The sequence below is a fragment of the Hemitrygon akajei genome, chromosome 4 (assembly GCF_048418815.1).
Source record: "Hemitrygon akajei chromosome 4, sHemAka1.3, whole genome shotgun sequence".
Lineage (NCBI taxonomy): Eukaryota > Metazoa > Chordata > Chondrichthyes > Myliobatiformes > Dasyatidae > Hemitrygon > Hemitrygon akajei.
In genome coordinates, this window is record NC_133127.1 from 11,405,058 (window position 1) to 11,420,507 (window position 15,450).

The window sequence follows — 15,450 nt, forward strand, 5'->3', positions numbered from 1 at the left end:
GAGCTGGAATTTCTGCTGCACATTCTGAGTTGCCACGTCGACCTGAGACAGTGTGGGGCCTTTTCCCGTTTCCCTTTGATCATCTCTGCTGTAATAGGGAGACAGTCAATTCGCATTTGGGTGAATATGTTAGGAGGAGTGCCCTTTTTTGTAAAGTTTTCAGGTATTTGTTTTTCCAAGGGTAAATGGGACAATTGATCAGTATTTCCACGTTTAGTTATCCACTCGAATTGATCTGCTAACTGTTGGTTCCAAGAAACAGAGCCCATCTCTGCATTCATGCTGCTGCTGTTAGTGGAACATCCTTCTGAGGATCGAAAATGGACACCAGTGGTTGATGATCAGTAACGAGGATAAACTGTCTCCGATACAGGTACTGGTTGAAACGTTTTACACCCCAGACCTGACTCAAGGGCTCTCTGTCAATCTGTGTGTAAATTTTTTTCTACAGCGGTAACAGAACGTGATGCAAGGGTATTTGTCGTTCACTTCCATCACTCATAACATGTGACATGACTGCATCGATACCATAAGGCGAGGTGTCTCAGTCAAGCTTCACTGGAAAATGTGGATTACAATGTGTGAGTACTGTGTCTGGCATCAGCATTTCCTTTACCTTTTTGAAAGCCACCTCACACTGCTTTGTCCATTGCCATTTTCTTTCAGATCTGTAGTCATGAGTTCAGGGGGTGGAGTACTGTACCGGGTTTGGCAGCAACCTGTTGGAGTAATGGACAAACCCTAAAAAGAAGTGCAACTGCCATACATTCTTTGGCCTTGGGACATCCACCACATCTTGAATTCTCTCGGCACGCTTTTGTACCAATGATGTAACCATAGTAAGGGGTCTTGGTTTGAAGAATTCACATTGTGCTCCGGGCCCATAATCTTCTATCACTGCTTTGACAATTTGTAGATGTTCTTTATCATTTGCACCTTAACAATGACATAATTCAGGTAACACTGAGTGCCTGGGCAGCCTTGCAGCCTTCTGCCAGACTGCAGGTGTGGCTGCTACTCCAAAGATAAGCCTATTGTAGCAATAAGGCCCTTTCTGAGTGTTCGAAGGTTTCAGAGGTACGTTTAATGTCAGAGAAATGTATACAATATACCTCCTGAAATCCTTTTTCTTCGCAACCATGCACGAAAACAGAGGAGTGCCCCCAAAGAATGAACGACAGTTACATGCTAGAACCCCAAAGACCCACCAGCTCCCCTCCCTCCTGCGCGTAAGCGACAGCAACCACCAATCCCCCCACCCCCACCAGCAAAAAGAAGCATTGGCACCCACCACCGAGCACTTGAGCGTGCAGCAAAGCAACAGCAAAGACACAGACTTGCAGTACCCCCAAAGACTACTCGTTCACCCGGTATTCGACATACGACAGCCTCTCTCTCTCTCCCTAATAAGGGAGAAAGAGGTGTCTCCGTTTATGGTGAGAAGCACTTTAGACTCTCCTTCCAAAGGTAGGCCTCAGCTGAGTCCACTTTGTTGAAGTGTTTTCCTCTAGGATGGTTTGCAAGCATATCCTCGATACTGGGGGGGGGGGGTTATTGATCTACTTTCAGTACTGGGTTGATGATGACCTTAAAATCACCACAGATACTGACATGATCCTGACACCACAGTTTATTTTTGGCTACTGGGACCATTGGTGTTGCCCATGGAAAGAATTCCTTCGGCCTGCATGTGTTTTAGCTCACTGGCCACTTTATCATGGATGGTATTAGAAACTAGGTCTGCATTTTCATTTAACACTATTTTATCTTTGATATCTTTGAGTTTTCCAATGCCATCCTTGAACACTACTGTGGCATCATCCAGTACCGTTCTTAATTCCCTTCAGTTGACTCTTTTGCAGGGGATGTGGCATGAAAATTGTAGATCTCCCATCAAGTTGTTCTTATCTTAGCCAATCATGCCCCAATGATGCTGGCCCTCCTGTTTGTACCCCAACGGTCATGCCCCAACGATGCTGGCCCTCCTGTTTGTACCCCAACGATCATGCCCCAACGATGCTGGCCCTCCTGTTTGTACCCCAACGGTCATGCCCCAACGATGCTGGCCCTCCTGTTTGTACCCCAACGATCATGCCCCAACGATGCTGGCCCTCCTGTTTGTACCCCAACGATCATGCCCCAACAATGCTGGCCCTCCTGTTTGTACCCCAACGATCATGCCCCAATGATGCTGGCCCTCCTGTTTGTACCCCAACGATCATGCCCCAATGATGTTGGCCCTCCTGTTCGTACCCCAACGATCATGCCCCAACGATGCTGGCCCTCCTGTTCATACCCCAATGATCATGCCCCAACGATGCTGGCCCTCCTGTTTGTACCCCAACGATCATGCCCCAATGATGCTGGCCCTCCTGTTTGTACCCCAACGATGCTGGCCCTCCTGTTCGTACCCCATACCAGCCCAATGTGGCTTGTTGGTTGTTGTGTTTCACTGTTTGTTGTTGCGGGTAGGTCGCATCTGGAATTTCCAGTTGGCGGACGATTTCCCTCCACACCGCTCTGACATTGGGAAATCATGTACTCGGCAGGTTACAGCAGTGGTTTGCCTTTGCCTACTGCCGGGGGAGTTTAAAGAGATCACCACCTCCTGCAGTGGATGACCAGGACGTCTAAGTGTCTTGTCGTGCTCTTAGTGCTCCACCAACGCCTGCTGGCCTGCCTTCTTGACTGTTGGACCATTAATCGGTCTCCTCTGCTCAATCTGCCATGGCCAGACTTCACACGCTGGGATAGGCAGATCCCCTACCTCACCGAGGGTCGAAGATCCGTCCGCTACCCTCACCTGGTCTGGCCCGTCTGCCGAGACGGTTTACCGGGGTGTGGCTGCTGCGCGTGTTACAGCTACTTGGAGCTACAGGTGAGAGCTGAGCGCAAGGTGGGGACTAAAGGTGGACGAGCTGCCCTGAAAAAGGGCACGGCAGGCCCCCCACCAGAAGTGCTACCCCTCCCTAGACACCCCATTTCACTGTTACGAATGTTATTTCCACAAGAGTTATCTTTTCTTCAGTAAAAGTTCTTAGTTGGGTATCTGCGGGCTTCAGTTCAGTACCTTTGAAACGCCATTCAAACTCATTTTGTGGAATGACTGAAACAGCTTTGCCTGTGACCAATCCCATTTTAATTAATTTGCCGTTCACTTCTGGTGTAAGCTATGTTGCTTGTAAATCCCAAGGTTATTCAGTCCTGTGTCACTCTGATCATTGTCAGATTTTTCATCAACAGCAAGCAGATTAGTGTCTTTTTTTAAACTGCTACTTGACTTTTTATTTTTTGCTCTTCCCTGGGCAGTCGACTAATTTTTGTCTGCCAGACATGCCCATTGTGTGTGTCCTATTTTGTTGCATTTTCTGCAAGTTTCACCTTTAAATCTGCTTTAGTCTGGTCCATGTATGTGAGCCCCTGTCACAACGGTAACATTATTTGTTTGTCCTAGTCTTAGAGAAATAACACACTATGCTGCAAAATTATTTCCACACTCAAAAAGCCAATATTAACCCTTTGTCTATCAAAATCTTTAACTCACAATTGTTTCCTGCACAGTCCCCTCCATTTTGAGCGCAAGATCAACCATAAATATCAGAATTTGCAAATCGGGCCTCATAACCCAGTGGCATGGGGCCTCATTTCTAAACATTCCTCCTCATTAAATTCTGGGTCATATGTATCAGCGTTAACCCGAGGGAACATAGAAATGGGGCGAAATGGGGTAGGGTAGCACATCTGAGTCGAGTGGCCAAAACACACATTACTACTATAGCAATAACAACTCCATAATGTACTAGCATTCCCCACCAACCACCAAAGATGTTCTTAAAGGGTCCCCAGCCCCCAAGAGGGTTCTAGTTTAGGAATTCTTCTCCAGTCTTACATTTATGCTCTGCATTTTTCTGGGGAGATGGTCCACCAAGTGGGTTATGCTTTCAAATTCATCAGGAATATAGGTACATCATCCCTGACCTTTAATGCACTCGGTCCTCCTTTGTCAGCTCCGGTGAAGTCTAAGGCCATTCTATTTTGCATGGCCACAGTTCCAGTGGCTACTACTTCCGCAGTTAAATCTTTAATCTGCGGATCCTCGATCCTACCCTCTGAGGCAGCGGCGTAGGTCTTCTCATCAATACTTGAAAAGGAATATATTTGGTTGTCCTGATTTCTCAAGGTATACGGAACAATCAGCAGCGCCTCGGGCCATTTCAATCCCTATTCTTGGCATACTTTGGCCAGCGTGTCTTTTAAACTCCATTCATTCTTTTTCTTGAACCTGAAGGTTGTGGTTAATGGGGTACGTGCCATTCCTAGATGAATCCCAGGGTTTGTTAGTCTCCCCGAGGAACGGCGTACCCGGCCAATGTCTCAAAATCGTTAGCTTTACACGTTGAGCCACCAGCAAAAAGAATCAGATCTGGGAAACTACAGGGGATCTAAACTCAGATCGGGAGGGGTGGCCTCCACAGCTAACATACAATTATGCCGTACGACGTCACTGTGAATGGGAACAAGGGTGGCCGGATTAAGGGCGGGTGCTCTTTTAAAAATCAAATTTGCCCTCGATAAAAGCATGACGTTCGCCTTGCTGCTGTAAAGTGTGTAGCCGCTGAATTGAGTATCACTGCGTTAGTACTGTTCCAATGTTACAGGCGCTGCCTTTCCAATCATCTCCGCTGTCGCGGCCACAGTTCGTAGGCAGTCAGACAGGTCACGCACCACGGGTGATGACTGAGTGGAGTAACATGCCGCCGTGTCCCCGGGTCAGCACGGCGCTCGCAAGTCCCTCCTTTTCATTAGTAAATAACTGGAAGGATTTAGAGTGGCCAGGAATGCCCGGGGCTGGTGCGTGGAGCCGTGACTTCTCCGGAGTCTCGTATGCCTAATCCATTTCCCAGCTCCTTTGGATTTGAGTCGGCGCGTCCTGTAGTGTAGCTGTCCGCGGCACAGCATCACAGGTTCTGAAACCCAGAGTCGCCAGGAATCTGGCATTCTGAGGAATGTACGCCTCTGCTTCTTATTTTCTGGTCTAGGAGACAGTGCGATTGCGGGCACGCGTTCAGGACCAAGTCTGACAGTGCCTTGCTGCGGAACATAGCCCAAATAGGTAACTCTGACTGAGACAGTGAGGCTCGATGTCCATGGGCTGCCAGGTGGTTTGACAATGTTGCAGAATCTTTCTGGCAATCCGCCGGCGTCAGCAGACCGTCAAATGACACTAGTGCCTGGCAGTAGTACTGTATTCAAGTTGCCCCTTACAGCAGCTGCATACACTGCTGGGCACTCAGTATAGCCCAGAGGAAACCTCATCTAGGTACATTGTTGTCCTTTATACTTAAAGGCGAACTGTCCTCCTGCAGAGAGATCCAGAAGAAGGTCAATCACCATGAACCATCGATATTCAGATGGTATAGGGGCCAAGATAACATTTATATGCGGTACAACCGGGAAACGGGCTGTAATATCTGATTGACAGCCCGCAGATCCTGCACAAACTGCCATTCATCAGACCTGCCTGGTTTTGGGATTGGCAGTATGGGGGTACTGCTGGGGCTTTGTGTCATGCGTAGCCCTCCTTGCTGAAAGAGAGTCTCGATAACAGGGTTAATACCATTAACAGTTTCAGGAAAACGGAGGGGGGGTGGCCACAGAGGCAACTAAACTCACATGATTCGTAAGCAATGCCCATAGAGGTGGGTGTACTTCTCTCTGTCGAAGTGGAGGATCATACTGGGGAGGAGGGGGTAGGCTAACACATTAAAAAAATACAAGGGATCCTGAAAGGGTTTACAACTAGCACTCCAGTATCCGATAAGGAGTCCTGGGTCCCTCCTTAATCGTTTACCATGGGACCCAGGCCTCCAGGTTCGGTGGGGGGGGGTTATGCCCAAAGACACACGAGGTGTGGAATGATTTCCTTCTATGAAAAATTTTACCTGAGAAGGGTATAATTGCACTTCAGTGGTTTTCCATTCGACAGCGCTGAAGAAAATTCCACCCATAAATTGTATGTTTTGACAGACCCCTACAAGAGGCTTGGCTTGTTGTCAATATTAATCGGTAATATCATAAAGCAGAAAGACTGCAGTGCTATGTAATTTTGGTATCAATTTACAAGTTGCAGCTAATCCTATCAAGAAATCCCCTGACTGGTTTCATTTTTGATTAAGGCTTGTAATGTCCCCGTCCAGGGATTTCCCCTATATCAGCTAATTATGTCGGGCAGGTGATTCTTCTCGGGTCTCAGCTTGCGGTAACATTGCGTGGCTCCAGTACCGCAAGGTAAAACCCATTCGGGGAGCAATGGATGCTCGCATATAACTTGCACAAGGCTTTTTGGCCCAACAAGTAACGGGTGAGTTTGAGCCACCACAAATGATGCTTCTACTGTGTGTGCTCCCAGTCCAATATTTACAGGTTTGGATAAGGGTTCTGTCATGGAGATTCTGGTTATCCCCGCAGTCTTAAGACTTTTTCTCTCCTTTTGCTAAGTCCATGGTGGGGGATACAGAGGATAAAGTACTGCCAGAATTGATCAGAAGTCGCACCTATCTCTGGCCTGCTTGTATTTCGGCTATGGCACCTTCTAGAAGTAGAGCAAAAAGTTTGATCATTGCTGCCTGAATCACGCAACCCTCATGCCCCAACACCCACCATAGCTGATTCCAAGAAAAGGGGTTACTCATGGCGAACAGATCCTCTCCTTGTCATTTCTTCTTCGCAATCCAGAACCAGAGGCCACAGTTTAAGAATAAGGGGTATGCCATTTAGAACAGAGTTCAGGAAATACTTTTTCACCCAGAGAGTTGTGGATCTATGGAATGCTCTGCCTCAGAAGGCAGTGGAGGCCAATTCTCTGGATGCTTCCAAGAAAGAGTTAGATAGAGCTCTTAAAGATAGCGGAGTCAAGGGATATGAGGAGAAGGCAGGAATGGGGTACTGATTGTGGATGATCAGTCATGATCACATTGAATGGTGGTGCTAACTTGATGGGCCGAATGGCATACTCCTGCACCTATTGTCTATTGACTTCTCTACTTTTCATTTCTCTCAAAACTGGTCTGGCACTCCCATGCCTAGTGTCCTTATCATCCACATCGTCTACTTACATTTTGACTTTTATCCCTTCAATTTCCCCCTCTACCTTCATCGCCACCCTCTTGGTAGTTCCCCTATCATCCCCTTCTTGGCATGCTGCCAGAGGGCTGGAAGATTGCAAGTGTCACTCCACTCTTTAAGAAAGAAGGGAGGCAACAGAAAAGAAATTATAGACAGTTAGCCTGATCTCAGTAGTTGAGAAGATGTTGGAGTCAGTTTTTAAAGATGATGTAATGGAGTGCTTGGTGACACAAGACAAGATAGGACACAGTCAGCATGGTTTCCTTAAGGGAAAACCCAGCCTGATGAACCTGTTGGAATTCTTTGAGGAGATTAAAAGTGGTATAGATAAAAGGGGTGCAGTGGTTGTTGTATATTTGGACTTTCAGAAGGCCTTTGACGAGGTCCCGCACATGAGGCTGCTTACCAAGTTAAGAGCCCATGGTACGACAGGAAAGTTACAAGCATGGTTAGAGCATTGGCTGATTGGTAGGAGGCAGTGAGTGGGAATAAAAGGATCCTTTTCTGGTTGGCTGCCAGTGACTAGTGGTGTTCCTCAGGGGTCAGTGCTGGGACCACTTCTTTTTATGCTGTATATAAGTGATTTAGATGATGGAATAGATAGCTTTTTCACCAAGTTTGCAGATGATACGAAGATTGGTGGAGGGGCAGGTAGTGTTGAGGAAACAGGTAGGATGCAGAAGGACTTAGACAGATTAGGAGAATGGGTAAGAAAGTGGCAAATGAAATAAAGTATTAAAAATGCATGATCATGCACTTTAGTACTAGAAATTAATGTGCAGATGGTTTTCTAAACTGGGAGAAAATCCAAAAATCTGAGATGCAAAGGGACTTGGGAGTCTTTGTGCAAAACATCCTAAAGGTTAACTTGCATGTTGAGTTGTTGGTGAGGAAGGCAAATACAATGTTAGCATTCATTTCAAGAGATCTAGAATACAAGAGCAGGAATTTGATGCTGTGGCTCTATAAGGCACTGGTGAGGCCTCACCTTGTGTATTGTGAAGAGTTTTGGGCTCCTCATCTAAGAAAAGATATGCTGGCATTGGAGAGATTTCAGAAGAGGTTCACAAGGATGATTCTGGGAATGAAAGGGTTATCATACTAGGAATGTTTGATAGCTCTGGGTCTGTACTCACTGGAATTTAGAAGAATGAGGGGGATCTCACTGAAACCTTTTGCATGTTGAAAGGCCTAGACAGAGTAAATGTGGAAAAGATGTTATCCATGGTGGGGAAGAGGTGCAGGGGGATCGAACTACAGGGCACAGCCTCAGGGCACCCATTTAAGACAGAGATGCAGAGAATTTTATTTAGCCAGAGGGTGGTGAATTTGTGGAATTTATTACCACAAGCAGCTGTGAAGGCAGAGCTTGATAGGTTCTTGATTGGATTGAACATCAAAGGTAACGGGCAGAAGGCTGGGGAGTGAGGCTGAGGAGGGAAAAAAAGGATCAGCCATAATTCTGCAGTGTCACAGCTGCAGAAAAGGTGAATGCCATGGAGGGACTGTCTACAGAGTCTCTGTGGTTGGAAGTTAGGAACGGGAAGGGGTCAATAACTTTACTGGGTGTTTTTTATAGGCCACCTAATAGTAACAGGGATATTGAGGAGCAGATAGGGAAACAGATCCTGGAAAGGTGTAATAATAACAGAGTTGTTGTGATAGGAGATTTTAATTTCCCAAATATCGATTGGCATCTCGCTAGAGCGAGGGGTTTAGAAGGGGTGGAGTTTGTTAGGTGTGTTCAGGAAGGTTTCTTGACACAATATATAGATAAGCCGACAAGAGAAGAGGCTGTACTTGATTTGGTACTGGGAAATGAACCTGGTCAGGTGTCAGATGCCTCTGTGGGAGAGCATTTTGGAGACAGTGATCACAATTCTATCTCCTTTACAATAGCATTGGAGAGAGATAGGAATAGACAAGTTAGAAAAGCGTTTAATTGGAGTAAGGGGAATTATGAGGCTATCATGCAGGAAATTGGAGGCTTAAATGGGAAACAGATGTTCTCAGGGAAAAGTACAGAAAAAATGTGGCAAATATTCACGGATATTTGTGTACTGTTCTGTATAGGTACATTCTAATGAGACAGGGAAATTATAGTAGGGCACAAGGTACAGCCTTGTGATGTACAAAGACTGTAATAAATCTAGTCAAGAAGAAAAGAAAAGCTTACAAAAGGTTCAGAGAGCTAGGTAATGTTAGAGATCTAGAAGATTATAAAGCTGCCAGGAAGGAGCTTAAGAAGGAAATTAGGAGAGTCAGAAGGCCTTGGCGGGCAGGATTAAGGAAAACCCCAAGGCATTTTTCAAGTATGTGAAGAGCTAGAGGATAAGTCGTGAAAGAATAGGACCTATCAAGTGTGACAGTGGGGAAGTGTGTATGGAACAGGAGGAAATAGCAGAGGTACTTAATGAATACTTTATTTGAGTATTCACTATGGAATACTATCTTGGTGATTGTAGTGATGACTTGCAGCAGACTGAAATGCTTGAGTATGCAGACATTAAGGAGCTTTTGGAAAGCATCAAGTTGGATAAGATGCTGGGACCAGATGAGATGTGCCCCTGGCTACTGTGAGAGGCAAGGGAGGAGATTGCTGAGCCTCTGGTGATGATCTTTGCATCATCAATGGGGACGGGAGAGGTTCCGGAGGATTGGAGGGTTGCGGATCTTGTTCCTTTATTCAAGAAAGGGAGTAGAGATAGCCCAGGAAATTATAGACCAGTGAGTCTTACTTCAGTGGTTGGTAAGTTGATGGAGAAGATCCTGAGAGGCAGGATTTGTGAACATTTGGAGAAGTATAATATGATTAGGAATAGTCAGCATGGCTTTGTCAAGGGCAGGTCGTGCCTTACAAGCCTGATTGAATTTTTTGAGGATGTGACTAAACACATTGATGAAGGAAGAGCAGTAGATGTAGTGTATATGGATTTCAGCAAGGCATTTGATAAGGTACCCCATGCAAGGCTTATTGAGAAAGTAAGGAGGCATGGGATCCAAGGGGACATTGCTTTGTGGATCCAGAACTGGCTTGCCCACAGAAGGCAAAGAGTGGTTGTAGATGGGTCATATTCTGCATGGAGGTCGGTGACCAGTGGTGTGCCTCAGGGATCTGTTCTGGGACCCTTACTCTTCGTGATTTTTATAAATGATCTGGATGAGAAAGTGGAAGGATGGGTTAGTAAATTTGCTGATGACACAAAGGTTGGGGGTGTTGTGGATAGTGTGGAGGGCTGTCAGAGGTTACAGCGGGACATTGATAGGATGCAAAACTGGGCTGAGAAGTGGCAGATGGAGTTCAACCCAAATAAGTGTGAAATTGTTCATTTTGGTAGGTCAAATATGATGGCAGAATATAGTATTCATGGTAAGACTCTTGGCAGTTTGGAGGATCAGAGGGATCTTGGGGTCTGAGTCCATAGGACGCTCAAAGCAGCTGTGCAGGTTGACTCTGTGGTTAAGAGGGCATATGGTGCATTGGCCTTCATCAATCGTGGAATTGAATTTAGGAGCCAATATAATGTTGCAGCTATATAGGACCCTGGTCAGACCCCACTTGGAGTACTGTGCTCAGTTCTGGTTGCCTCACTACAGGAAGGATGTGGAAGCCATAGAAAGGGTGCAGAAGAGATTTACAAGGATGTTGCCTGGATAGGGGAGTATGCCTTATGAGAATAGGTTGAGTGAACTCAGCCTTTTCTCCTTGGAGCGACAGAGGTTGAGAGGTGACCTGATAGAGGTGTATAAAATGATGAGAGGCTTTGATTGTGTGGATAGTCAGAGGCTTTTTCCCAGGCCTGAAATGGTTGCCACAAGTTTGAGGTGCTGGGAAGTAGGTACAGAGGAGACGTCAGGGGTAAGTTTTTTTAACGCAGAGTATGGTGAGTGCGTGGAATGGGCTGCCGGCAACGGTGGTGGAGGCGGATATGATAGGGTCTATTAAGAGACTTGTGGATAGGTACATGGAGCTTAGAAAAATAGAGGTAAGCCTAGTAATTTCTAAGGTAGGGACATGTTAAGCACAACTTTGTGGGCCAAAGGGCCTGTATTGCGCTGTAGGTTTTCTATATTTCCTCTTTGATGGTTGCAATGAGAAGAGGACATGCCCTGTGTGACGTGGGTCCTGAATGACAGATGCTTCTAGCCTCTAGAGAGCGGCAGCCTTGTCTAACCTCGCCTCATGGATCAGCCCACCCTCTCAAGAACTGGGCTGGTCAATCTTTCCTGAACTCTCTCCGTTGCAAACGCATGTTTTTTATATATTATAATCAGAATATATTCGTGAAAATGCAGATGTAAACGTAGAACACAGCTTCTAACAATCGTAGTGGCGCTCTGTGTACACAGTTAGGAAGGCTGCCATCTGGAAACAGGCTGATACAACGCACAAGGAGGCGACACCGATGACTGAGCACATTGCAACATCATGTGCAGTAACAAAGAATTGTCCAATCAGGATCACGGAACGCCAATAATGGACAGCCAGCAGAGCCAATTAAAGCGCAAGAAGAATGAACCGGCTCTATTATCGGACTCTTGAATACGTTAGCTGGCCTCGGCCTTACCATCTACCTCGTTGTGATCTGGCACTTTATTGGTTACCTGCACAGTACTCTCTCGGTAGCTTTTACATTTGATTCTGCATTGTTATTGTTTTACCTTATTCCAGCTCAATTTAATCGATTTGTATGAACAGTATGCAAGACAAGCTTCTCACTGCATCTTGTGATATGTAACAATAATAAAACAATTCCAATACAAAATAACAGCGAGCAAGGAACAACGCCTGAAAGCACGAACTGCAAGGCTGAAGAACAGCTTCTAAACCACTGTTACCGACTCTTGAAAAAGAATGTATCCCAGAGGATCCCAACTGCAGTACTCTGTTTGTCCCACTGCCATCACGGAGGAGGCTACATAGCGTCAACGCCAGGACCACCAGGCTCAAAACAATTACTTTCCCCAACCAGTGAGACTGATCAACACCTCCACCCAGTAACCCACCCCTCCACACCCCCAACCACCACTACTTTATCATTTCCTGTCAGAGTCACTTTATGTACAGACACTCCTGTGCCCAGCATCATTTTATGGGTGGACATCCAAGCTACGTATTTATATTTACTGTATTGTGTTTTTTGATTATTGTGCTCTTTATCTTATTGTGTTTCTTTTGTACGCATCAGATTCAGAGTAACACTTATTTCGTTCTCCGTTACACTTTGTACTGGAAATGACATTAAACAATCTTGAATCTTAGCCTCACTATTTACATCGTTATGAATTTGCACTTTATTGTTTACTTGTACTGCACTCTCTCTATAAATTTAACACGATTCTGCATTGTTGTTTTACCTTGTTCTAGCTGAATGCACGGTGTAATGATTTGATCTGTATGCTAGACAAGCTTTTCACTGTATCTTGGCAAAAGTGACAATAATAAACCAATTCCAGTTTCGAGCAACAAATCCTACGCCAAAAGGGGCGGGACCACAACTGTCGTTTGACCCGCCTCTTTATTGATTGACGTTCAGGTTAACCAATAATCAGGCTTCAGTGCAGGGACTCTCCCTTTCAATCCTCTCAGGCAGCTCCAAGGGATTGGGCAAGACAATTATACATATATCAATAAAATGCACCAAACGAGATTCTTCTTTCGTTCAACCCCCAACCTGAGTGTGAAAGACGACTGAAACCAACCATCGTACGCAACAACATTACAGTGGGCGGGGCAAGAGGCGCGGCTGTTTAACACTGACTGTCCTCCTCATTGGATAGAAAGGAGAAGTGCGATGACGTAACGCCCGAGGCTTCTCACTCTCTCCGCCTGAAAAACAACCGCGAGAGCGCGCGTGTCCTCCAATGCCACTAGTCCCGCCTTCCATTTCGGAGCGACGCGGCGGCGAACCAATTCGTTTTCAACCCGTCTCCATTAGCTGATTTATATTGGCTTCCAGTGCTGTCGGTCTCATCGGAAAGGCGGGACGATATTGTGTTCGACCATTCATTACGAGGCACGGAGGCGGGATAGGTTTGAGCTCGTTTGCTTGCCAGTGCGCGAACCCGCCTCTAATACGCGTCCCGCCTTCCACTTCAGAGCGACGCAAAGGGTAACCAATTCGCTTTCAAACTCTGCTTCGGTTCCTTATTTCCATTGGTCTCTGTGGAAGTCCGTCCCGTTACAAGGGCGTCCCGGTCCAATCATCACGAAGCACAGGAGGCGGGATAGTTTTGAGGTCCGTTTGTTTGCCCGCGCGCGCCCGCGAGCTCGAGAGAGACGCCGAGAGAAAGGGTTTTAAACGTGGTTGGCGTGAGGTAAATATCTATGCAGATGCTTTGCGCTTTGTGGAGTATTGGTGGGCTCCGAGGGTGTTTGCTGCGTTTCAGTTCCCTGCATCCTACCCCAACCTCCCTTCCCACACGATCCCTGGAGTTCAATGCGGACCTCCTGGTTATGAGGAGCTCCTTCAGCTCGCTGGGCCCAAGGCCTTCAAGCAAACATCCCCCCCCCCCATTCTTCCCCCCCATTCTTCCCCAACCACAGAATGATTTCTACTCAAATTCTCGGCCCTCGATCCCCCACTCTCGCCGTTGTACCAGGTCATCAGGACCAGCCACCGCGCCCCCCCCCCCCCACAGATTATAATCCACTAAATTTAAATCTTTCAAACCAAAGCCTCCAACACCAATCCCCCAGGACTCCTTCCCCACCCCGCCCACGTATCCACTTCTCCCCATTCCTCGCCCCCCCCGGAGATTACACTCCTTACCAACCCCCCAAGACTCCCCTCCTCCTCCTCCCAACCCCCTCCCCCAGGACCCTCCTCCCAACCCCCTCCCCCAGGACTCTCCTCCTCCTCCTCCCACGCCCCGCTTCCTCCTCCCACCCCCTCCCCTCCTCCTCCTCCCACCCCCTCCTCTCCTCCTCCTCCTCCCACCCCCTCCTCTCCTCCTCCTCCTCCTCCCACCCCCTCCTCTCCTCCTCCTCCCCCCTCCCCTCCTCCTCCTCCCACCCCCTCCTCTCCTCCTCCTCCTCCTCCCACCCCCTCCTCTCCTCCTCCTCCCCCCTCCCCTCCTCCTCCTCCCACCCCCTCCCCTCCTCCTCCTCCCACCCCCTCCCCTCCTCCTCCTCCCAACCCCCTCCCCCAGGACCCTCCTCCCAACCCCCTCCCCCAGGACTCTCCTCCTCCTCCTCCCACGCCCCGCTTCCTCCTCCCACCCCCTCCCCTCCTCCTCCTCCCACCCCCTCCTCTCCTCCTCCTCCTCCCACCCCCTCCTCTCCTCCTCCTCCTCCTCCCACCCCCTCCTCTCCTCCTCCCACCCCCTCCTCTCCTCCTCCTCCCCCCTCCCCTCCTCCTCCTCCCACCCCCTCCCCTCCTCCTCCTCCCACCCCCTCCCCTCCTCCTCCTCCCACCCCCTCCCCTCCTCCTCCTCCCACCCCCTCCCCTCCTCCTCCTCCCACCCCCTCCCCTCCCCCTCCTCCCACCCCCCTCCCCCAGGACTTCCCTCCTCCTCCCCTCCCCCAGGACTCCCCTCCTCCTCCCCTACCCCCTCCTTCTCCCACCCCCTTCCTCCAGGACTCCCTTCCTCCTCCCACACCCCTCTTCCAGGACTCCCTTCCTCCTCCCACACCCCTCTTCCAGGACTCCCTTCCTCCTCCCACACCCCTCTTCCAGGCCTCCCCTCCTCCTCCCACCCTCTCCCCCAGGACTCCACAACACCTCCCACTCTCCCCCCCCCCCCCAAACCAGCTCTCCACTTCTCCTCCCACACCCCTCCCCAGGTCTCCACTCCTCCATCATTACATGAGCCACCCTGACCATTACAAGTGTCATTTCACCAATCACATCCCCACAATCGCAGATCATAATCTCCCATCACAATCACAACCCCACCCTCCAATCCCCATCTTTGGCTTTAATCACACTATTCCTTACCATCTCCAATTCCGAAATGAAAAGAAATCTTATTCTCTCTTTAACCCTTGGCTGTAATTCTTGAAACCACTTTCCAATCTTAACTTCTGCCACAACATCCCCTGCCATGATTGCATCCCCTGCACTGTTCCTTCCAAAAATATCCCTACTACAGTTGTTCAGCCAATCTTCAGCACCAAAGTCAGGTTGTGATTTCGAAGGAAATGTGTTTGTTTTTGGTTTGCTGGTTAACAATGTTAAAATTGCTGTAAATATGTTCAGTCATTTTTCGATAGTGATATGTTGTCACTTGATTGGTAGGTCACTTTTGTTTGTGAGTAAGGCATTGTTTTGGGTTCAAAATCAAATGAATTTACTATTCTGTAACACTTCACAACATTTGGAT

The 15,450-nt window shown here is 47.9% G+C and overlaps 1 protein-coding gene across 2 annotated transcripts in view; it reads left to right on the plus strand.

Annotated features, from left to right (window-relative positions):
- The first annotated feature begins 13,287 nt into the window (after nt 1-13,287).
- Nucleotides 13,288-15,450, plus strand: part of paip2b (poly(A) binding protein interacting protein 2B) — a 118,804-nt gene continuing 116,641 nt past the window's right edge. Inside the window, exon 1 of one of the 2 annotated variants that reach the window (XM_073042082.1) lies at nt 13,288-13,443. The gene's annotated coding sequence lies outside the window, so the exon portion shown is untranslated. The remainder of the gene's footprint in view (nt 13,444-15,450) is intronic. The other variant, XM_073042081.1, reaches the window with a different exon arrangement.